A 23072-nucleotide genomic window follows, 5' to 3' on the forward strand; every position below is an offset into this window, starting at 1 on the left:
GATGAAAACTTAACTTACTGCTATTCCACTCTAAACAGGAGGTAATTCACTGGGGGGGGGGGAAGGAAATCCTATTCCTTTTGTGTGCGGAAGCTCTCATTCAAACTATTCACAATCAAAGCTACCGTTTGCTTTTCATAACGATACCCAAAACCTTGCACAAATTCTTTGAATGACCTTGGATGTATTTTAGGAAGATATGCTACTATCGAATTATCAGTAGAATAAGTCGGACATAAAGGCAAAAGAAAAACATTGGTAAGCAATATACTGGGATCTCTGAATGCAAGAGCTATTCCTTGTACATGGTGTCTTTGGTGATACTCCCATATCAAGAGAGTTTTACAACCTCCAAAAAACAGACTACACATATTCTCTTCATTGTTCACAAAGAATTATACAGTACATGCAAAGAGAGGGACTGCCAGGAAACAAAGGAGTAAGACTATTTCATTGATTAAAGATTACATTCAGATTAATTTATATCTAAGAAAATAAGACTATGGAAGATAGATTTCCTCAAATGGTCTTTAAATTAGTATTCCAAGGTATTAAAGCCAATTTTCATTAAAAAAAATAAACTTACGGACCTGATCTGTAGGAATTTAATACTGCATAAGATTCTTGGATAATTTTAAAGCATTAAAAAAAAAGATAACTGTGTAGCTTGAGGGATTGGCAATGAGACATAGATCCTTTCACCTCTAGGTCACCAATTCAAATTCACACATTAGCTACTTGCTGGAAAGCAGACTGGTCGCACCAAAATCCAGGGTATTGCCCAATGGATTTTTACACCATGATAAGTATCTTATGTTTAAAATCTATATTCCAGCCTCAGATCAGTGAAAGGGACATATAGGGTTTAATAGAATGAGAATGAATAGATCTGCTCACCTGACTAGAGGAAGAGACATATATGCTTATATACAAAAGCTCCACATGAGCAGATTAGATAAAACATTTGCAGAAATAGCGTAGAGGACAATCCTGCACTGTAGCAAAGGGGCTTATTGGGGGGAACAGACTAGATGATTCTACAAGTCATTTCCAGAACCAATCACCCATGATCCATGTTGCTTTAACCATCACATTCAAAATAAATAAAAATCATGACAAAGTCCTCAATCTGCATTCAAAAGCAATTAATGTTAGGAGTATTCATCTTCTGCTTTGGGGAATTTTTCCAGAGAGAAGCAGATCTCCTTACACCTTTCCTGTAGAGGTCTTCAAGCTTAGTGGAAGGGCCATCACATTTACATGTACACCCTACAATGTCATGCCAGGGATGCCTATAAATGTATTTGGATAACTGTTGTTACCAGCTCTCAATCGTATTGCGAGTCTTAAGAGATTTGGCATTTCTTTTCACGTTTCTAGCTCCTTCTCCTCAGCATGGTCATGAAGAAAAGTTGAAAAAACATAAATCGGAAAGGCTCAGAAATCAGAAGGCAAATAAAAAGGAACCACACAGTTTTTAAATCTCATTAATTTTAAGTGCATCTCATGGTTTTGTGGACCTGACTCAATTTTTGAGCCCTTGGTATTGGCAATTCTGCTATACATCTTCCAGGACTATTTTTTTCATGTAAATGTTTGTGTATTACAAGACATCTTCAATTTATTTTCCATTGGGTTAAATAATAAATTATTTTTGCAAGTTTTTCTATCATACTGTTTATGTGAAAATAAGAACAGCCATTTTCAAGTATCCAAGATGTCACCATTGTTCTACTGTTGGCTGTTCCCAGGAGGAGATAATGATTCAGACTGTGCTGCAGGGTAGCAGTTTTGAAATTCTTCTCTTCTTTCTTTGCAAAGAAGTTCTGGTATGCACATTTGCTCAATGTCATGGACTTGCTAGCTATTGGCCCTACAATCTGAAAAAAATATTAAAAATTTTAAGTGACTATTTGGCCTCCACTTCTACTCAGCTGCTGCTTTATCTTATTTCTGCTAATGATATCCCAATTTCTATGTTGTAGCATATGCATTACCTATTAGGCTTCTGAAGAAAAAATGTATTATAACCTGGAAGTGGGCTCTCCAAACAGAGGATCAGGGCCGGTGCAACCATTTAGGCAATCTAGTTGGTCGCCTAGGGATCTAGGATTTGGGGGGGTGCCATTTTATTTGCTAGCGAGTGCGGTCGCCGCTGGCATTTAGGGGGAGGGAGCTGGGGCAGGGGAGCGCAGGGAGGGACACCTGCAGCAAGTAAGGGGACGGGGCGGCACGCAGGGGAACTCTCAGCCCCAGCTCACCCCTACCCCGCCTCCTCCCTGAGCACAAAGTGGCTGCTTCACTTCTCCCGCCTCCCAGGCTTGCGGTGCCTAAGCTGATTGGCGCTGCAAGCCTGGGAGGCGGGAGAAGTGAGGCAGCCACGGTGTTCTTGGGTAGGAGGCAGGGCAGGGATGAGCTGCTTCACTTCTCCTGCCTCCCAGGCTTGCGGCGCCTAAGCTGAATGGCGCTGCAAGCCTGGGAGGCGGGAGAAGTGAAGCAGCCACAGTGTTCTTGGGGAGGAGGCAGGGCAGGGATGAACTGCTTCACTTCTCCTGCCTCCCAGGCTTGCGGTGCCTAAACTGATTGGCGTTGCAAGCCTGGGAGGTGAGAGAAGTGAAGCAGCAACGGCGTGCTTGGAGTGCTCGTGCGCAGAGCAGGGGTGAGCTGGGGCGGGGGGGCGAAGGGGCACAAGGTGGAAGTTTCGCCTAGGGCACCAAACATCCTTGCACCGGCCCTGCAGAGGATAACTGTACATATTGAATGAGCTGCACTATACCATGCAGAATGTGAAAATGAATGTTAAATCATGGAATCAGTTCTTCCTCATATGGACAATCCTGCCACCATCAGTGAGATTGCTCATGTAAGCAAAAGTGGAATCATAGTTTGCTATTACCTATTATTTTAAAGTGGATGTTCTAAAAAATGACAACAGAAAATTACTATCTTCTGCAGGACTTTGTAGCTGTGTGTAAATATGTAGTAAAATTTTCACAAAGCATTCCCAAGTTCAAATCTTCTAACCAAAGTGTAAACCTAGGCCAAATTTTTATAGCTGAGCTACAGTATACATTCTTGGAAACAGGGAGGGGTACAGAAATGATATACTGACAGATTCTTAATTATTACTGTCCTGAAAAAATATAGCTTAACAAAAGAGCCAGGGGGAAAACCCTCTTCAAATATAAAATCCAATATGAACTGAATCAATAAAATAATTAGACAATAAAAATCATAGGCAACAGATCTAGGACTTACCTCAGAGTGTGAAAAAATGCACTGAATTAGTAAATATCTTATTTTTAAGCATAAATTGACAAATTCGGTGGCATTAATTTACACAGCAAGTGGCAGGTAACTGACTTCTTTATCACCATGCAAATGCATAGGAAGCAATTAAGTTTATTACAGGAGAAAAGAAGCTCAGCAGCCTTTTGAAAGAAGAGAACCTTCCTGCTAGAATTCTCTGCTTTCCACTTATCTGTCAATAATGGATTTCTGCGATTCAAATGCAACAGAAAAAACATCAGCACCACCCCTAAAACCTGAAACATGCCTATCCTAACCTAAACCAAACACTCTGCTGCATTGAATGCCATGGTATAGGGTTGATCCATTCCATAAACTAAGTTAACATATAAACAGAAGGACATGTACAATGTCATGACATAATTATCAGGCAAAGCACTTTTACAATGCATTTACATTCTAATACAATTTCTGTAATAAAATTGTGTTTAGGTAGAGTAAATACAGCCATTGGACAGCTGATTATTAATAACTGACATCATAGTCTATGCAAAGAAAAGGAAGCAGCAAGATCGAGGTACACCACAAGATGGATCAATGAGAGAGGGTCCAAGTTTTTAGAATAGTGTCCTATCAATTGCAAGTGAAGCAGAGCATAGCTGCAAGTTAGACGGAGAGAAAAGCGGAAAAACCATGCAGCAGTTGCTTGGATGGAAATAGTACCAAGGCCAGGGTTGAGCCCACACTGGCTTATAGAGAGGGTGTAGCATGGGTGGGCCACAGCATAGGTTAGGGGAGGCTTACAAAGCAGATTGACATACAAAGCAGATTGTGATCAGAATGACCATCGCTCTGTCTTGTCAGATCTTGAGGAGCACCTGAGGCAGGAGCAGTAGAGGAAGGAAGGCATAGTTGATTTGGTCTAACCTGAAGAGTAGGAGAGCATCACCCAGAGTGGTGGCCAAGAGCTCTCCTGGAGCAGTATGTGGTGCACTTGCTGTTTATATGGGAGACAAAGAGGTCTCTGGTCTCAATTCTGTATCAGGTAAAGCTGTCGTAAACTATTTAATCATGGAGTTCCCACTCATGGTTGATTAAAAAATTTCTGCTGAGCGAGTCTGTGAGCACATTCTGTGTCCCCAGAAGATAAGTTGGGGACAAGAGGTTCTGGTGAGTGATACACCAATTCTAGCTGACTGCTTCTGCGCATAGAGCAGTTGATCTTGTGCCTCCATTTTTTCGATGTAGAAGACAGTGGTGGTGTTGTCCGACATTATCAGAATGTGATGAGAACAGATGATAGGGAGAAAGGATTGAGATGCTTTCCTAACCTCTTGAAGGTCCTGGATATCTATGTTCATCCTTGATTCTTGTAGAAACCACTTTTCCTGTATTATGTAATCATCCATGTACATTCCCAGCCAATGAGGGATCATCTTGTCCGGGAAGGAGGGAGAAATGGGAAACTCTGTCACAATAAAATGTCCCCCCATGGGGTCCCCTGGGTAGGCACCAGCGTTGTATATTGAAAACGCCTTTATATGCATTGGGAAGTATCGTGGGAAGGGTTAAAGGTGTAAGCGTGGAATGGAAGAGTCCTTTGTAGGTTACAAGAGGCCGAAGGGAGAAAGGAACAGATTAATTCGATGATCCAGCTAGGCCCAAAGATAAGGAACAAAATTGCAGCCCAAGGCCAGTGCACACAAACAAGCTCTCTGCTGCCAAACAGCCAGTAGCCTGTATCTCAAACCCCAGCCAGCCATGAGAAAGGGAGAACTGAGCCAGAAAGAACTGAAGGGGCTGCAAAACCAGTAAGATTGTGAAGGCCAGTGAGCTGAAAAACAAAAGACTCACAACCCTGAAACTGGTGTGTTTTGGGGAAACTAAGGGAGCCACAGAAGACTGGTTCGGACTGGTACCGAGAGCACAGGGGGGCGAAGGTCCCTGGACGAAAATACTCCCTGGAAGAACCCAGGGCTTAAAACCCTCCCGAGAGCTAAAGCAAACTGGAGATTTACAACGGACCCTAGACGACCTGTGCACAGGGCAGAAATCTCATCTACTCTTCCCCCTCTTCTTCTTATGTTACACCCAGGCTTGGCCAGCCTTGGGTTGTGCATGCGTAAGTATGAAAGTGGGTTAAGGCTCAGGCATTAATGCTTTCTTCCTCCCTCTGAATGACGTGGGGTGCAACCAGCACTCACTGCTGTTATTTCGTTAATTAAGCTTTAAACTTAGTCACTTGGTGTGCTCCTTCATCTCCTCCCCTAAAGATCCTGCAGCCTCAGCCTGATCACCTGAAGCCCCCGGCAGAGTGGGAACATAAATCTGTCATATCTCTATACGTGACATGGGTCTATTCACCACTGCAAGGATGACAGTATCCTGGTGGAGACTGTCAGCATGATGTCCATGGCATAACATTTTGGTAAGTGAACTGTGTTGAGCCACATCTGGAGGCAGCAAAGATGCAGTTGAATGAAGGCAGTCACATATGTACATGAAGTCAAGTGGCCAAGGAAGTATAGGCAAGTCCTGGCTGGTACATAAGGATTGTTGATGATGTAAGTTATGATTTCTCTCATGTGTGGAACCTGTCCATTAGTAGGTAGGCCCATGCTGTGACTGAATTGATGATGGCCCCTATAAAGTCCAGAGATTATGTAGCGTCTAGGATCGATTCTCAACACTGATGCTGACTCCCAGGGATGAAAGAATGGCAAGTAGCATGGAGGTTGAAACTCAAGTTTTGTGCCTGATCATGCAACTAGAAGCCAGCCATAGAGATATGGAAACACTAGGACCTTGTAACATCTGATATAAGCCACTACTGTAAGCAGAGTCAGGACGTGCGCTACTCTGACATCTGGTGGTGAATTGTAGAGAGTGTGGAAAGAATTTTAAGAATTTGCATTGGCATGCAGCCCCCCACTTAGCATAACCACACAGCAGCTTGGGATGGGACTGCTTTGTGACAGAAATGACTCAACCTCAGTTGGGTGGTACTTGCTAAACATAGGACATGGGTTCCAAAACCCCATTAATTGAGAGAGGTTGGGGATTGGTGTGTGTACTTGATGGTATGGGCCCCTTTTGAGGGCCTGGAACACCAATTGCACATCCTCTTCTCTCCAATGTTAAAGAGTAGAGCTAATTTTTAATTCTATTAGGAGTCTATCTACAGACTGCTGAGCTGAATTCATGTTGGGCCAATGGTGCACAAGCACCAGGGCTCCCCTACTCAGAGCTGAAATCACTGAAAAAGCTGAATTGAGATCATGGAGTGCTGTGTTAACTAGTGGGGGAGCCTGAAGACCTATTGTTAAGCGGCTGGCAGAGCAGTTTGCAGTGTGCTGGAGCAGTCCATGGAACAGTGAGTGGAGTGAAGTGGTTTGCAGGGACAGCTGGAGGAGCGGCACAGCTGGTGTGGTGGAGCTGGTCGTGATGAAGGCTGCAGCACAACTCCACGGAGAGGCGGAGCAGTTGGCCCTGGCCCATGTAAGGTGCCCCTTAACACCCTGTGTGGACTTCCCCCCGCTTTCCACCCAGGCTGGGGGGGGGGTAAAACTCTGCAGATAAACTCTCGAATTCTGGGTTGGCACTGACCAGAGACTTTTGGGTTGTTGGACTTTGGGGTGATTGGACTTAAGATCCTAAGGGGAAAAGGACATTGCCAAACGTACCTGGGGGTGGGGTTTTTGTTTGTTTGTTTATGGTTTATGTTATAATCCTGTTTGTGGTGTTTCTCCAGTGGGATGCTGCATTGTTTCCTTCCTTTATTAAAAAGATTTTGCTACACTCAGACTCCGTGCTTGTGAGAGGGGAAGTATTGCCTCCTAGAGGCATCCAGGGGGGTGTGGTATGTAAGTGTCCCAGGTCACTGGGTGGGGGCTCGAGCTGGTTATGCATGGTGTTATTGAAAAGGAACCCCTGGATACTGAACCCATCCCTTGTTACTGCCAATTCAGAGGGGCAGAAGGGTTACACTACGATGGAGAAGACTCTGGGAACTATGGCTATTCTTAAGGGGAGCACCTTGTACTGGAAATGGTGGGTGCTGACTATGAATCTCAGGACATGTGTGGCCGAGGTGAATATCAATGTAAAAATAAGGGTCCTGCATATTGAGAGCTGTAAACCAAATGCTTTTTTTCTAGGGATGAGATAATAGCTGCCAGTATGACAATATGAAGCTTGGGTTTGTGGATGAAGCAACTGAAATGATCGAGGTCCAGGATTGGTCTCCATCTGCTTTTCTTCTTGGGTATCAGGAAGTAAGTTCCAATATTCCAGGGAATTGTGTTCTACCGCTTCCCATTGTAGTAAGGAATTCACCTCTTGGAGGCGAGAATGCTGTCATGAGAGTGGTCCCTGAGAAGGGGAGTTTTGGAGGAGGTAGTATGATGAATTTGATCATATAACAATGATGGATGACATTCAGCATTCATTTGTCCATCGTTATTGCACTCCAAACTTGAGTAAAGAGTGCTAAATGACCCCCAAATGGGGATAGTGTGGTTGTGAGGTGGCAGTCAAGTTAGTTGGTGGCTCTTGAGATTGTTTCAGAAATATCTCTTGGTCAGAGGTTGAAACTGTGAAGTGGAAGCCTGTGAAGGAAGTCCCGGGAAGTTGGATCTCTGGGTCTTCCGTTGCTTTCTTGGTAGATCATAAGGTCTTTGAGACTAGAATTGGGGGTGCCTGTAGTGTGTGGGTGGCAGGCGGTGGAACTTATGCTTTGGGGCAGGAGTGTAGATGCCCAGCAAACAAATGGTGGCTCAAGAGTCCTTGAGGGTATGTAGGGAATCATCTGTCTTTTGATTAAAAAGATGGGATTCATCAAAGGGGAGGTCCTTGATAGCATTTTGCATTGTCCTGAGGGAAACTGGAAAAGTGGAGCCAAGACTCTCTACGTATAACTATTGCCATTGTCACAGCCCTGGAAGAGGTATCTGCTGCTTCTGTGCTGTTTAAAGTGCTGTTCTGGCTACTAGCTTCCCTTACTCGGTGGGTGTCTGAAAATGAATCCAGTCCTGTTGTGGGAGTTGATCAGCAAATTCCTCAAATTTGCTGTAATTCAGCTGGACTTATTTGGCTAGTAAGGCCTGATAGCTCAAAATCTTGAACTGTGGACTGGGTGAGAAAAAGACCTTACTTCCCAAAAGGTCCAAATGATTGCCCTCTTGTCAGCTGGAGTGGCACGAGGATGCTGTTGTCTGGCTCATTCAGTGGCTGCTTGGACAACCAGAGAGTTTGGGAAGGAGGGGGTGCGAGAAGAGAAACTCAGCCAGAATGTAGTAGCATCTTTCTGCCCCTTTGGGGATAGCTGTGCATGTGGCTGGGGTGTGCCATACTGTCCTGGCAGGCTCAAGAATGGCATTCACTAAGGCAGTGCAACTCCAGTTGGTCCCGAGGATATCCTGGAGTTAATGCTCGGTATCTTGGATTTCCTTTAGGGAAATTTGGAGTTCCCCAGTGACACTGTACAGTAGCTCTGGAACTGCCTAAAGTCATCCAGAGGTGAAGGGGATGCCTCATCAGGGAACAGGTGGGAAACCTCACCGGTTCCGGTGGCACTGTCAGAGCTGGGCTAAGGGGTTCCTCCTCCATCAATGGATCTGAGCATCTGCTAGAAGAGGCCCTCAATGGGGAGGAAGGTGAACGTTCCTTCACAGATCAGGCTAGTTCTGAGAGAGGGTACTGGAACCAAGGTCCCCAATATGGCCAGTAGTTAGGATCCAGAGGATGTTGAGGTGGTCCCCATGACATGGGATACCAGTGGCTTTGTGGAGATTGGAGCGGAGGATGGAGTTGACCAGGATGGCCTTCATGAGAGCATGTATGGGTGCTACAATGTCAATGGTCCCTCCGTGGCTCAAACTCGTGGAAGGAGCATCCACTTTGTTTGCTTTTGAGGAAGACTTATTCCCAATTTTATGAGTATGCTTCCTTAGTTCCCAACTACGTCCCACCAGGGGGTCCACAGTGGTGGTCCTGCTGGTGCCAGATTTGGAGTTAGTACCAGGAGGTGCATTCCTCGTAATTCCATGCCAATGTGCGGGGAGGTCCCCCAACCTGGGTCAGAGTGAGACTTCATAGCAACTTCCATGATGTGCTCCCAGAGGCAGAGTGCCCGGCCTTCTCGGGTCAGCTAGGGAAAGACTGGCAGATACTACACCTGGATGAGATATGAACATCCTCCAAGCAGTAGAGGCAGCTTTGGTGTTCATCACTGACTGAAAAGGAGTCCAGGCAGGAGGAATGGAGTTGAATGCCCTGGGTCCTGGGCATAGTCCAGCACAGTAGAACCTCAGAGTTACAAACACCAGAATCACTAACTGACCAGTCAATCACACCCCTCATTTGGAACCAGAAGTATGCAGCAGGCAGCAGCAGAGACCAAAATAATAATAATAATAAAACAAACTACAAACGAATAAATAAAGGGAAAACAGCATTTTTCTTCTGCATAATAAAGTTTCAAAGCTGTATTAAGTCACTATTCAGTTATAAAACTTCTGAAAGAACAACCATAACATTTTGTTCAGAATTACAAACATTTGAGAGTCTATACAACCTCCATTCCCAGGATGTTCGTAACTCTGAGGTTTTATTGTACCTGTGTGCGGGTTGGGGGAAGGGAGCGGAAAGACATGATCTATCTATACTAATCACTAAAAACTATTATAAACTACAATACAATTTTTAAAACTATGGTAAGACTAACATTCTAAAAACTATTTACAACTCTGTATTTAAAGATGCATCAGAGATGAGGACACTGGAAGTTCCAAACCAGACCATGCGGCGGTGAGAAGGAAAGAGGGACACCTACAATCCCCTTAATATTTCCTACTTCAGATCTCCACCACCAATCTCAAACCCTGAGCATCTGAACAATTTTCTACCTGAAGGTCATCAGTGCAGAATCCGAAGACAGAACCCCTTCACAGCAGCATGTTTTGTTAAACTGTTCAAAATGACTGGGTTTTTGAGTATCTAATCCATAATTTCCTAAATTATCCTGCATAGCTTCATGCTTTGATAGCTTGTGTCACTGGTACAAATGAATCTCACATAACCAGAAGCATCTCAGCCATATGACAATGCTTTCAAAAAGTAGTTTAGCATACATGGAATATAGGATGTGCTAGAAATAAGGAATCCTACCTGGTGTCCTGCCTTCAGCAGTTACCACTGCTTGGAAGAGAAAACCTCACAAAATACACCTGGTCAACTGGGTAGTGTCATACATTGGGTCTGGTGAAAGAGCATATCTTCCTTTCCACTGAGAGAGAGAGAATGAATCAACTTTCTTAATTAATCAGTGTTATGGTACAGCTGTAATACAACATGATCTGTTACTATGTCATACTGAAACTAGCAGTTAGGATGCAGGTGAATACACAGTAAGAGTTCAGGGTATCTGGTTGTTTGGCAATTACAATACAGCTTTGACAAAGTTGGTAAGATTATATCAAAAACAGCAAACTGAGCTGGGTAGCAACCTACTGGCATCTAAATGTGCCAGCACACAAAGCATCTTAGTGCAGATCCCTTGCACCTCAAACCCACATGGGCTAAGAATAGTACAGTGGCAGCATACCACGTTCCTAGGTGGAGCAGTGGGAGAGGAGAGAACCGTTTATCTCCATCAGGCCTGCCCAGCCAATATTCCACCTCTGATGAGCTATGAGGGTAATCCCGGGCAGCTTTCTGTACTGCAACAGTCTCTTTGAGGGGATGAGGCAACAATGAGATGGACATGAGGGAATCCCAAGCTCTAACCCAAAAATGTCTAGATGATGCAATGTGCTGTAATATTAAGTGCAAAACAATGTTAAAGCCTAGAAAAATAATCTGAAAACATTCCCACCATCAATGCTTAAACAATTCAATCCTACAAGCCCCTGCCACACTGAAACCCTGCTGACACACACAAAAGGCTACAGAAGAGCAGCTAACACTTAAGCACTTAAGTGCTCTGTTACTGTGTGTGTCACTTCCTATGCTTTATATACTGACTTTGGCTGACTCTTTGATGTTTCATAGATTTAAGGCTTAGAAAGGACCACCAGGGTCAGTCAATCTTGTAATTCTATCACAGACAGTGTGCCTGTCTGACCTTTGATGTCCACTGTTTATTTGCAGCACTTAAAGACCGAAACCCCTTTGCCTGTATTCTAAATTTGCTCTCGAGTATGCAACTAGCAAAACTTGTCACAACAAATCTGTGGCAACACCCCACCCCTCCATCCCCCATCCATAGCTATTCAACAAACACATAGCATATGGTAATACAATACAGCAGTGGTTCTCAAACTGTGGGTTGGGATCCTAAAGTGGGTCCTAACCCCATTTTAATGGAGTTGTCAGGGCTGGTATTAGACTTGCTGGGGCCTGGGGCCAAAGCCCAAGCCCCACCACCCTGGGCAGTGGGGCCTCAGGTTTTGGCTTCAGCTTAGGTTATAAGCCCCACCCTCCCCCGCCCCCACCAGAGGCTAAAGCCCTTAGGTTTCAGCTTTAGTCCCCCTGCCCAGGGCAGCGGGGCTCAGCTTCTGCTTGCCTCCCCTCCCGCTGCAATGGCAGGACTCGGGGGGCTCAGACTTCAGTCCCCACTCCTGGGGTCATGTAGTAATTTTTGCTGTCAGAAGGGGGACACGGTACAATGAAGTTTGAGAACCCCTGGAATATAGCATAATTTCCTCATATACGCCTCTATTGCTTGTACTAGGAAAAATATCTGGTTGCTGCCAGTTGCATCACTGCCACCATTCACGCTTGTTTAGGGTTTGTTTAATGTATCAGATTTACTATATAAATTGCACCCAATTATCTGTCCTAAGGGTTAGAACACTCTGGATCTATCAGGGAAGCAAATTCCTAAATCAAGAGCACCCAGCTCAAAAAGGGCCCCATGAAAATGGGGCAGCCAGCTGAGTCACACCAATCAATACTATCACAAAAGCAAAGTAGATACTGTAGCATTTTTACTGGGGAAAAGTGTCTTCAGTGGGAGGTAAAAGAACCTTTTAAACTATCAATATATCTATACTGTGTCTGTAATTATGGCCTATATATGTAGACAGATTTTGCTCTGTCCAAGGATAATTTTCCATATACAAGTTAACTTGTATCAATATTGCAAACTCAGTATCCTTATATTCTGACAAAGCAACTTCAGAATGAATGCAACAAAGGACTTTTGACTGAATGCAAGAGACCAAGGAATTCTGCTCCTCATTCTCCAGATAGAATGTAAACATTATAAGAGCCATGGGAAGATAAGCTTCTCAGTCCACTGATGGTTGCTACTGTTATCCCAGAAGAGGGTCAGAAGTTAATGTACCCTAATTAAGCAGGCCCAGCTCAGGAACACGATGCTGTTTTATTACAGCTTAAACCCACGCATTAGAGAATGAAGTTGTAAAGCTGCTCAGCTGGAGAATGAAGATATTTACTTGCAAGTAAAGCAGGTCAGTCCACCTATGATAACAAGAGATAAGGTAAAGTTAAGGACCTGCTAACCTTCACTGAGAACAGCTTACTTGAAGCAATCTGAACAATAACTAGTGACAGGAAAATTAATGTGATAAAGGTGCTGGAATGAAAGAAGAACACTTTAATCTCACTCCAGAGCATTAACTGTTGTACTACTCTTTGTATAACATACTCGGAAGTTAAAGAACAGAGACAAACTATAAACTCCATGGCTAAGTGACCTAAGATAAATCACTGGCCATTTACCTGAAGATGTAGAAATAAAGGATGGTCCAGTAGTTAGGGCATTTGCTTAAGGGAATGTTGGCGGTGTGAATAGCAGCTGGATGGGACATACCCACATTAGTCTAACTGAGGTAGTGAGCAAAAAATAGAGTGTAGCCACAGCAGTACGAGTGGCAGGAAGGGCTAGCTACCCTAAATACTTACCTGTCAGTCGATAGATACAAACTCAGGGTGGCCAGCCCCTCACGCCACTACTGCTATACTCTTTTAGCACACTAACTTAATCGGGAACTAGCACAGACATGTTTCCTTGCACTAGGATGACCAGATATCCCAATTTTATAGGGAAAGTCCCAATTTGGGGGGCTTTTTCTTAAATAGGCACCTATTTACCTCCACCCCGATTTTTTACACTTGCTGTCTGGTCACCTTACCTTGCACTGGCAATCACATCTCCATCTTAGAGTGTAGACATATCCTAAGATTGTGAGGTGCTCAGATACTATGGTGATAGGGACTACATAAGTACTTAAAATGGATACATACAGAGTTGAAATCCAACACTAAGTCACAAGTGAACTACGGTTAGTGGAGTCCCCCTTATTCACAGTAAACATTGATCCATATCACAAAACCCAGTACAGTTTAACCAAACTGTTTCTACTCTTGAAAGGTAAGGAAGGAAGTGGGACTTTTACAGGCCAGGGCTGAAGTCCATTGCAGTATTGCCAAATCTTCCTGTTTTATCATGAGTCTTGCAATATTTAGGTTTTTTCCTTAAATCCCCAGTTCCTGGATTCATGTAAGTACTCAATCTTAGGGTAAGGTGGGTATTTTTATTTTTTATTTTGTTTAAAGTTTCTAGCCCTCCTGGTAGTGCCTATAAGCTTGAAAATGTAACCCGTAAAGGGGGTCAAAGACCAGAAGGTGAATACAAAGAACACAACATTTATTTTCAACTTCTTGTGATTTTTAAGCCAGTCGCGTGATTTTCTGGGGCCAACCGTGTGATTTTTGATTGCTTGTGATTGGTAACATTGCACTGGCAGAGGTCTGAATCGAAGCCTGCACAGCATCCTTCCTGACAGAGACTTGGCTTTACATTCCGCGGAAGGGGGGAGGGAGGGAGGGAGAAGCAATGCACATTTTAAAACTTACAAAAATAAAACTCTGTTGTCTCCTAAAAAAAACAACAGATGTGAGATGTAGATGTCTAATTGGTGATCTACAGCAGTGCTTCCCAAAGCTGGTCCACTGCTCGTTCAGGGGAAGCCCCTGGCGGTCCAGGCCAGTTTGTTTACCTGCTGCGTCTGCGGTTTGGCCGACCATGGCTCCCACTGGCCGCGGTTCGCCGCTGCAAGCCAATGGAGGCTGCGAGAAGGGCAGCCAGCACATCCCTCAGCCCACGCCACCTTCTGCAGCCCCCATTGGCCTGGGATGGTGAACCATGGCCAGTGGGAGCCGTGATTGGCGGAACCTGCAGATGTGGCAGGTAAACAAACCAGCCTGGACTGCGAGGGGCTTTCCCTGAACAAGCAGCATACTGGCTTTGAGAAGCACTGATCTACAGGACTCATTCACATCCAGCGCTTGGTCTCCAACTACTAAGAATTGAAAGTTTTGCATTTACAATCATAGGGCAGCCCAGAGATGATGCCAAGGAGTAGCCAGAGGTAGCAGGGATCCCTCCAAAATATTTCCCACTAGCCCTTCCACTACCCCACCTGACCAGAGAAGTAGAATAGCAACCAAGGCATTCTCTTCCCACACTGTAGTGTATGAGATGTAACTGTGGAAGTGATTAGTGAAATACAAGCAGCTAGTTCTTCACCTCAGAGAGCAAGGAGATTGCTGCTGAAATGCGCAGTCTACGGGACACACCAGTTGATGTGAGATTCAAACCAATGACCATCCTGTGTCCCTGCTTGCTTGGGGAATCTCTCTGAAGGCTATATGTCTGCAATGGAGTGAGTCTCACACCACACACACTCTCTCTCTCTCTCACTCACTCATCCCAGCCAGGCCAGATCCTGGGCCAGGTGAGTCCATGTGCAGAAGGGTACAGTGCATGGATCCTTTCCTTTTCCAGGTGATATCCCACTGTAGGCTTGGGCTGTGGGCTGGCACAGCACCTCCCTCCCTCCCTCCCACACACACACTCTCTCTCTCTTTCCTGATGTATGGACTCGGACAGGAAGAGGAAACAGGGAGGCCTGTCCTGGACTAGTCCAAAACAGCTAACCTACAAGAGGTCCTGGCCTGGGCCTCTGCCTTTGAGCCATCTCCCCGTTTCTGAACACAGGTAGCTAAAAAAAAAACTTCAAAAAATGTCAAGCAAGTGATCATGGACAATTTCAGAAGTTTTCATCAAACAAAATGCATCAGAGTAAAGCAAGTACATCAAAATTCAACACAATTTATCCTCAACTCCAGAAATAGGCCTCATTTAGGAAAAAAATCAATGGGTGAGTGTTCTAGCAGTATTACCTGTGAACTCTGTACCTTAGGGTACTGACAAAAGAAGATGGTATTTTAAAAGAATCAAAACCAGAACATTCAATATCAGATTCTTCATCAGATGAAGAAGAGGTGGAAGGAAACAACTGAGCAGTATGGTACCATGAACAGAAAGTGGAAGAGAACCCACCTGGTAATAAGGTAAGCCCAGGGAATAAGATTTCACCAGGATCAAGTGATATTGTGCAAACTGTATCTGATGGCCTAAAACAACCACAGATAAGGTCTTATACTCAAAACAAAGTACAAAAATGAATGGAGAGGTTTCGAAAGAGAATGGTTTGGTTTGTATCCATGGGTTGAATATAGAGAAATAATGAATGCAGCCTACTGATTCCCATGCAGATTTTTTTTTCAACATCTACTGCTGTACAAAAATCTTTGTTGACTTGTAATGGCTTCAGCAACTGGACAAAATGTTACAGATGCAGGATTCTGACAGCATGAAAATAGTCAATCATGATAGCTATTAAGTGCAACAGACTTCAAAGATATTTAGTCGAAAAGTGATGGTCTTTCAGTTCAGTTCAGTAGCAAATTACTGATGCATATTTTGCTTTAGTTCAAGATAACCACATGTATATTGAAGTTATGACAGATGTCCTGCAACTCATTGCAGTCTGGGGGATTGCTCAAAGAGGAAAAGATGAGAGTGAAAGCATCAATGCAAGGGCAATTTTCTGAAGCTCCTGACACTAATCGCCAAATTTTATTTTCTTTCTTACCAAGTCATTGTAAGTGGCCTACACAATGCAAAATATACCATTCATCAATACAAAATGAAATCATTCACATGATGTCAGAAATGGTACTTGCGTGCATAATGTAATGCATGGGTGATGTAACTAAAGACAATAGCAAAGCAGAACTGTCACTTGTGCTGAGGCATTATTTGCACAACACTGTATATGAAAGATTTCTTGGTTTCCAGCCTGCAGCGGTGGCTCCAGGCACCAGTGCTCCAAGTGTGCACCCGGGGCGGCAAGCCACGGGGGGTGCCCTGCCGGTCCCTGCGAGGGTGGCAGTCAGGCAGCCTTTGGTGGCTTGCCTGCGGGAAGTCCACCGGTCCTGTGGATTCGGCAGCGAGTACGCCAAAGCTGCAGCACCAGCGGACCTCCCGCAGGCAAGCCACTGAAGGCTGCCTGACTGCCATGCTTGGGGTGGCAAAAAAGCTAGAGCCGTCCCTGCCAGCCTGCCAAGTCACTTGATATAAAGTGTCCGTTTCAGTATGCGAAGAGCACATTGTCACAGTGTAGTACTGATATACAAAACTGGATTTCCCAGACTTATGACGGTGCCAATGTCATGAGTGGAAATCTTAATGCATGCTAACTCACTTACAGGAAGAAGTACTTTAAGCATTGTACATTCACTGTTTCCATAACAGCCTCAATTTAGTTATTGTTGATGTATGCAAAGGAAACAAACAAACACTGATTTTTTTCCCTATTCTGGGGAAATTGTAACCTTTTCTCTCTGGATCTACACACTATACACACTAAATTCATAGCCATTCAAAAGAAAGTACAACCCAAAAATAAAGTCTTAGAATTCAAGAAGGCACAACAAGTTTCTGCTTGTAATGCTGTGAAAAAAAATTTCATCCATTCTTGTGACACTCACTATACTATCTTGAGACATTTAGTTCAGTATTAGACTTTGACTTTATTGTCCTCCTTTTGCAAGTTTACAAAAATTCTTTTGACTGGTTAAAGTTATATCTGATTACTTGCAAACTTGCTTGTCTCAGGCATGCTTATCTGTGAATGCCCTAATCAGTGTGCTTCTGAACATAAGGGATTCGTAAGAGGCTTTTGAGGAAATATGGAGTGAAGCCATTACCATAGCTACAGAAAACGATCTGCAGCTGCCTGAAGTTTGGGGAGCATGCCGTCACTAGTAAAGCTAGCTAAAACATTCAGGAATACATTTTGACTGAAGTGTCAAGTGACAAACAGTCCCTTTTAGACAAAGGAGACTTCAGGAAATCCATCTTTTTGCCAGTGCTTGATCAATAACTGGAGAATTTCAAAGAAGATTTTCTGAAAAAAAAATTGTTCTTGTTGGTGTCAAGTGCCTAACCCAGAGTATGAGAACTTTCTTGACTTTCTCAAATTAAAACCATTCTCAGAACACTATGGATGCAATACAGACACTGTGGAGGCCAAGGTAAAAGTCTTGCCAAAAGTGATTAAATGCTATGCAAAAGAGCTGAAGTCCAAGACTGACAATTTGCTGCAGTTGCTAATATTTTTGGAGAAATATAAACTTGTCTTCCACCAACTGCATAAATTGTGTGTGATTGGTGTGAGTATTCCTCCATCAAGTGCTGCACATGAAATAACGTTCTTATTCCTTCGACGGGTGAAAGGCTACATGAAGAACCACATGGCAAATGATTGGTTAAGAGATTTGGCTGTCATGGCTATTGACAAAAAGTCATTGAAGTCTCTTGATCTGAAGAGAGTTGTCACGGATTTGCAGCTGCTCACAACAGGTGTATCCAGCTTCAATAAGGCAAATAAATTGTCACGGATATAATTTCTCCCCATTCTATAAAGCAGGGGTCCTCAGGGGTCGGGACCCCTCAGGGAGTCGTGACATAATTACATGGGGGGACATGGGAGGTCACAAGCTGTCAACTTCCACCCCAAACCCTGCTTTGCCTTCAGCATTTATAATGGTGTTAAATATATTTAAAAGTGTGTTTAATTTGTTAGGGGGACTGCATTCAGAGGCTTGCTGTGTGAAAGGGGTCACTAGTAAAAAAGTTTGAGACTCATTGCTATAAAGTGTGTGTAGCAAAATCCTTGCTCCCCCAGAAACGGTCTTTGCCAACCCTTCACTCTCCAAAACTAATTATTCTAACATTGTTATAAAGCTGTACCGAGATAGTTTTCTATCTTGCTCTCCTTCCTCTTTTCAAGCTGAGGCAACTGCTTTAAAACCCCAGTGAATGGCTTCTGTGCCTCACACTCATTTGTTTAGGGTCTCTCCTAGCCTGCCTTAGCTACAACACTTGTCTTTGAGGGCAGGACCTGACAGTCTCAGTGAGCCCAGGGTAGCCTAGTCCAAATGTAGAGCACATCCACGTTTCAATACATACCCACATCTGGGGGTGTGATGATCCTAGCAATCTCCACTCCTCTCTCCCAGTCTGAGGTTTTGTGGGCACATCTTTCCTTGCTTTACTTGGTGGCACCAGTAAAAGGGCAGGGAAGTATGCAGCAGCACTGTTCATATCATCACTTCCCCTCCCCACATTTGACAAGGTTTTCAACCTATCACAGATCTCCTTGCCACAAATGCATGCTGGAAGCACTCCAGCAATAGAATTGTCATGGTACATGTGCCACAGAGCTGACCTCCATTCAGAAGAGCTCACTGAAACAGTGAAAAAACAGCAATAAAAATCCCAGACAGTTTAATTATGCCAGGCATGGCTGCAGGGTTCAAAAGCAGCCTTGAACAGGAAGCCCTTAGAAGAGGCTTCTTGCATGTGGAGTTTAAGCGGTTATTCATGTTGAGAAGGAGAGGTGATATTTCTAAATAAGTGTTCATTCCCCAAACACACAGAACCATGAGTTGTTTTGCTCGGCGTCAGAATAGACTTGATATACCCACTGCCATCATATATGGTCTCCATGAATATTCTGCTGACCACCCCTATGTCCCTCTGGCAACCTCAGCAGAGGAAGAGGGATGACTAGGCAGCACTGAGACATGACTAGCATAGCTCACAGAGATCTGAAACTAATTCTTGAGTCTCACCCTTCCATTTGCTAATCTGACCTCAGGCCTTCTGTGCATTCTGTTGCTACTCAACTCCTTCTCTGCACTCTCTGTGCCTCACCATTATATGTGTGGGTGGGCATGTTTGGGGAGTTCTTTTTGTTTTGCTAAAGGTGGTAGCTCCCTGGAGCTTATACGCAACCTCCTGATTTGTTGACACAACCGTACCAATCCTCCTTGGTTCTTCCCAGAAGGAATTTCCTTGTGAATACATGTGGAACACACCTCTGTTATTAAAAGTAAATCACCTTCGGGTACTCCAAGGTCTGCAAATAGCAACTTTTCAGTATCACCTGGGTTCCTGGTTTATCTTTGTGCAAACAGCAGAGGAATGTGAATCACTGCAGATTTTCCTCTGTGAAAATAAGTATTTTATAAACACCAGGCAAAGGGGAATTTGTCAAACCTGGGCAGAGATAAATTGAATTTACACTTCTGAGTTAGTCAGCAACTGTTTGCAGTTTCAGAAACATTCATCCATCAGCCTAGAACTGTAATAGGGAAAACATTCTAAGTGATGCATAGAGAGAGTAACAGCTCCACTGCAGGGGTCTGATATTAATGGGAAATAGGTGCATGCAGCTGATGGTCACAGAAAAAGTGGGGAAGAAATTAGCATAAACTTTCTCTTCCTGGGATTGCCATTAGTGCAGGAGAGATGGGTCAAGGGGACCACACGGAGCAACCCACTGTCAGCTTCCTTTTCCACCCCACCCCTCCACCCCCGAGTTCATTACGGCTAGAGGGAAGGGAGACTATATAGGAGGTTTCCAATCAGACTTTTATACTCAAAGCTGCTGCTGCTGGAAGAAAATTCTTCAGACCAGCTCAAATTACATAGCCACAGAACCATGGAGTCCAAATGTCCCAACATATGCACTACAATATGTACAAAGCCCTTCTGAAGGATCAGTGAAGTCAGCTCACTGGACTTCACTACACAGACGACACATGACCAGACAAGCAGAGACTGTGCATCCCAGAACAAATGAAGCACACAGATTTCCAAAGAGACCATTTAACTGCACTATAAAACCTCCTCCTACAATTAATCTGGAAAGCCACCAGCCTCTCCTTAAAATCCCTTCTCAGGGCCCACTTCTGCTGTGACACTGCCAAAAAAATTGCCAATAAATACTGGTTGGGCTGTGGGACAGATGGAGATACCTCATGTAATCATGCCACAGAACCAGAAAACATACATCACTCTTTCACCCAAGAGATGGCTGCATATGATGGTGGACCAACAACTCCAGTAAGGTACAGGTACTGCTCTCATTAACTGTGCTGACTTTGCTGTGAGTAAAGAGATCACTCCATTTTCCAGTATACTGCACACTTTAAAGCAAAACAAAATACATCTTTTATATTAAATCATCAAAATATTGTACAGATCATGGCTATATTCCTCTTATTTCATGTCACCGAGATACTGCATAGCTAATTCTAATCCAGTGTTTCTCAAACTGGGGCCACCGCTTGTGTAGGGAAAGCCCCTGGCGGGCCAGGCCAGTTTGTTTACCTGCCCCGCCCGCACGTCCCGCTGATCGCGGCTCCCAATGGCCACGGTTCGCTGCTCCAGGCCAATAGGGGCTGCAGGAAGCGGCGAGCAGTACATCTCTTGGCTGGCGCTGCTTCCCGCAGCCCCGTTGGCCTGGAGCACCAAATTGCCAGCGGGAGCCGCAATCGGCCGGACCTGTGGATGGGACAGGTAAACAAACTGGCCCAGCCCACCAGGGGCTTTCCCTACACAAGCAGTGGCCCCAGTTTGAGAAACACTGTTCTAATCTAATTCCTCTAAAACCATACCCAATAGTGTCTAAGTTCTACTGAACATTTATGACACTAAATGTCACATGTGAGTTGTTTTTTATTGCACTTTCTTTATATTTCTATTTGCTCTAGGACTCATATTTCCTATATTTCTTTCATATTGAAAATTGCCTAAGGCTTATTGTTAGACATGGAGTGCAAGAAGTTCTATGGTTTATCAATCTCAGTTTTAGGTTTGGCAGACAATATAAAACTAACAGTGTCTCTGATTGCTTACATTTCACAATATCCCTATTTACGGAATTATGACTGTTGGCAGAGTTGTCTACTTAAAGTACAGTACTTTGCTTCTAAAAATGCTGAACAGGAGTTTCAAGGGTTTAGCTATCTTGATAAATGTCACAGCTGCTAGGAAACTAATACACAGTGCTGTATGTGTTGTGCAACTGTATCATAGTTTTCTATTATGTTACTGACAGTCCCATCTCTTTTCTTCTCCAAACAGACTCCAGCACAAATATTTTTTCACATGTCGTAGGGCATATTTTAAAAATTGCACTTTTAAAACCTATATTTTAATATATATTCATTGGGCCTTGTTTTTAAGATCTAGCAAAAAGAAAAAAACAGAATCAAAGAGGCAAAAAGCTTAAAATTCCCAGCTCTCACACCCTTTTCCTCCGTTACCTTGGACAAGTCATTTAACTGCTCTGCCTCAGGTTGCCCTTACATAAAACTGGGAAATATACTATCTGGGAAACTGCACACACATTCTGGGAGCGCTAGGACCTAGCTAGTGTCCCCTGCATCCACCAATGTGGACTTGGGAGAAAGCTGCAAAGAGGAGCTATCCTGAGACTCCATTCTGTTAAGGGCAGAAGCAGCCGAATCAGGGACCTTTGGCCCTTTTGAGACCTTTCTACAGTTTTCACTGGACTTTTTCTGGCCTGTGCTGATTGGCTGTTTCCTTTAACCATCCCACTCCTTCTCCTTTAGTTATTTCACCTCAACATCACTCTTACCCTATTCTTCCTTTCCTTGTCCCCTGCACATCCTTTCCCTGCAATCTCCCTTCCCTGCAGCTTATCCTCCACTAAATAAACCCACCAAAGAAAATGAAAGTCATGGAACTCAGAATCCAAGTACAGAAAAAATCAAAGAAGCATCTGAGGCTTCTTACCATCCTCCATGACCACCTGATCCTGCTCTTGATGTTGGTGCTTGAGTAACAGGTTTCTATGGCTTATGTACTTCGGCAATAAATCATTTCACTCATAGCAGGTATGTACTTGCTTGTGCTCAGACACCTATATGATATAAACACCACAAACAGATGGGGTCTGCTCCTATAAAAGTCAACGGAAAACCTCCTATTGAAGTCAATGGGAGATGGATCAGGCTCACAGTGCTGAGTTTCCTCAGACAGAGTTGAGTTCCTCTCTGAGGGCCCAGTACTGAAGACCTGATGCACAAAAGTGATCCCACTGACTCCCAAGCCAAAGTCAAAACTACATGAATAAGAGCTGCAAGATTAAGCCTTATTCTGCTCTTACTGTGGAACCCAGAGTCATTCCTAGGGTTGCCAGGTATCCAGTTTTCAATCAGAACGCCCAGTTGAAAACAGATCCTGGAGGCTCCAGTCAGCCATTAAAAGTTGGCAATGGAGTAGGGGCCCAGAGCTAAGGCAGGCTTCCTATCTGCCTTGGCCCGACGCGGCTCCCAGAAGTGGCCACCAGATCCTTGCGGTCCCTCGGCACAGGGAGGCTTCACGCACTGCTCTTACCCAAGTGCTAGGTCTGCAGCTCCCATTGGCCAGGAGCTGCAAACAATGGGAGCTTCGGGGCAGTGCCTGCAGGTGTGAAGACAGCAAGCAGCGCTGCAGAACCTCCCTGGCCGCCCATGTACCTAGGGGCTGCAGGGACCTGGTGGCCGCTTTCTAGGAGCCACGGTAAGTGCTGCCAGTACCACGCACGTCCTCCCACACTCCAACCCTTTCCCCCAGCCCGGAGTCCCCTCCT

The 23072-nt window shown here is 44.3% G+C and overlaps 1 protein-coding gene across 9 annotated transcripts in view; it reads right to left on the bottom strand.

The window, feature by feature from the left end:
• LYPD6B (LY6/PLAUR domain containing 6B) overlaps positions 1-23072 on the bottom strand; it is a 108275-nt gene that overhangs the window by 32423 nt on the left and 52780 nt on the right. For 2 of the 9 annotated variants that reach the window (XM_030580853.1, XM_030580854.1), the window contains exon 2: positions 10417-10534. The exons of the other annotated variants lie outside the window; for them this stretch is intronic. The gene's annotated coding sequence lies outside the window, so the exon portion shown is untranslated. The remainder of the gene's footprint in view (positions 1-10416; positions 10535-23072) is intronic. 9 annotated transcript variants of the gene reach the window in all.

Source organism: Gopherus evgoodei, chromosome 11 (assembly GCF_007399415.2).
Source record: "Gopherus evgoodei ecotype Sinaloan lineage chromosome 11, rGopEvg1_v1.p, whole genome shotgun sequence".
Lineage (NCBI taxonomy): Eukaryota > Metazoa > Chordata > Testudines > Testudinidae > Gopherus > Gopherus evgoodei.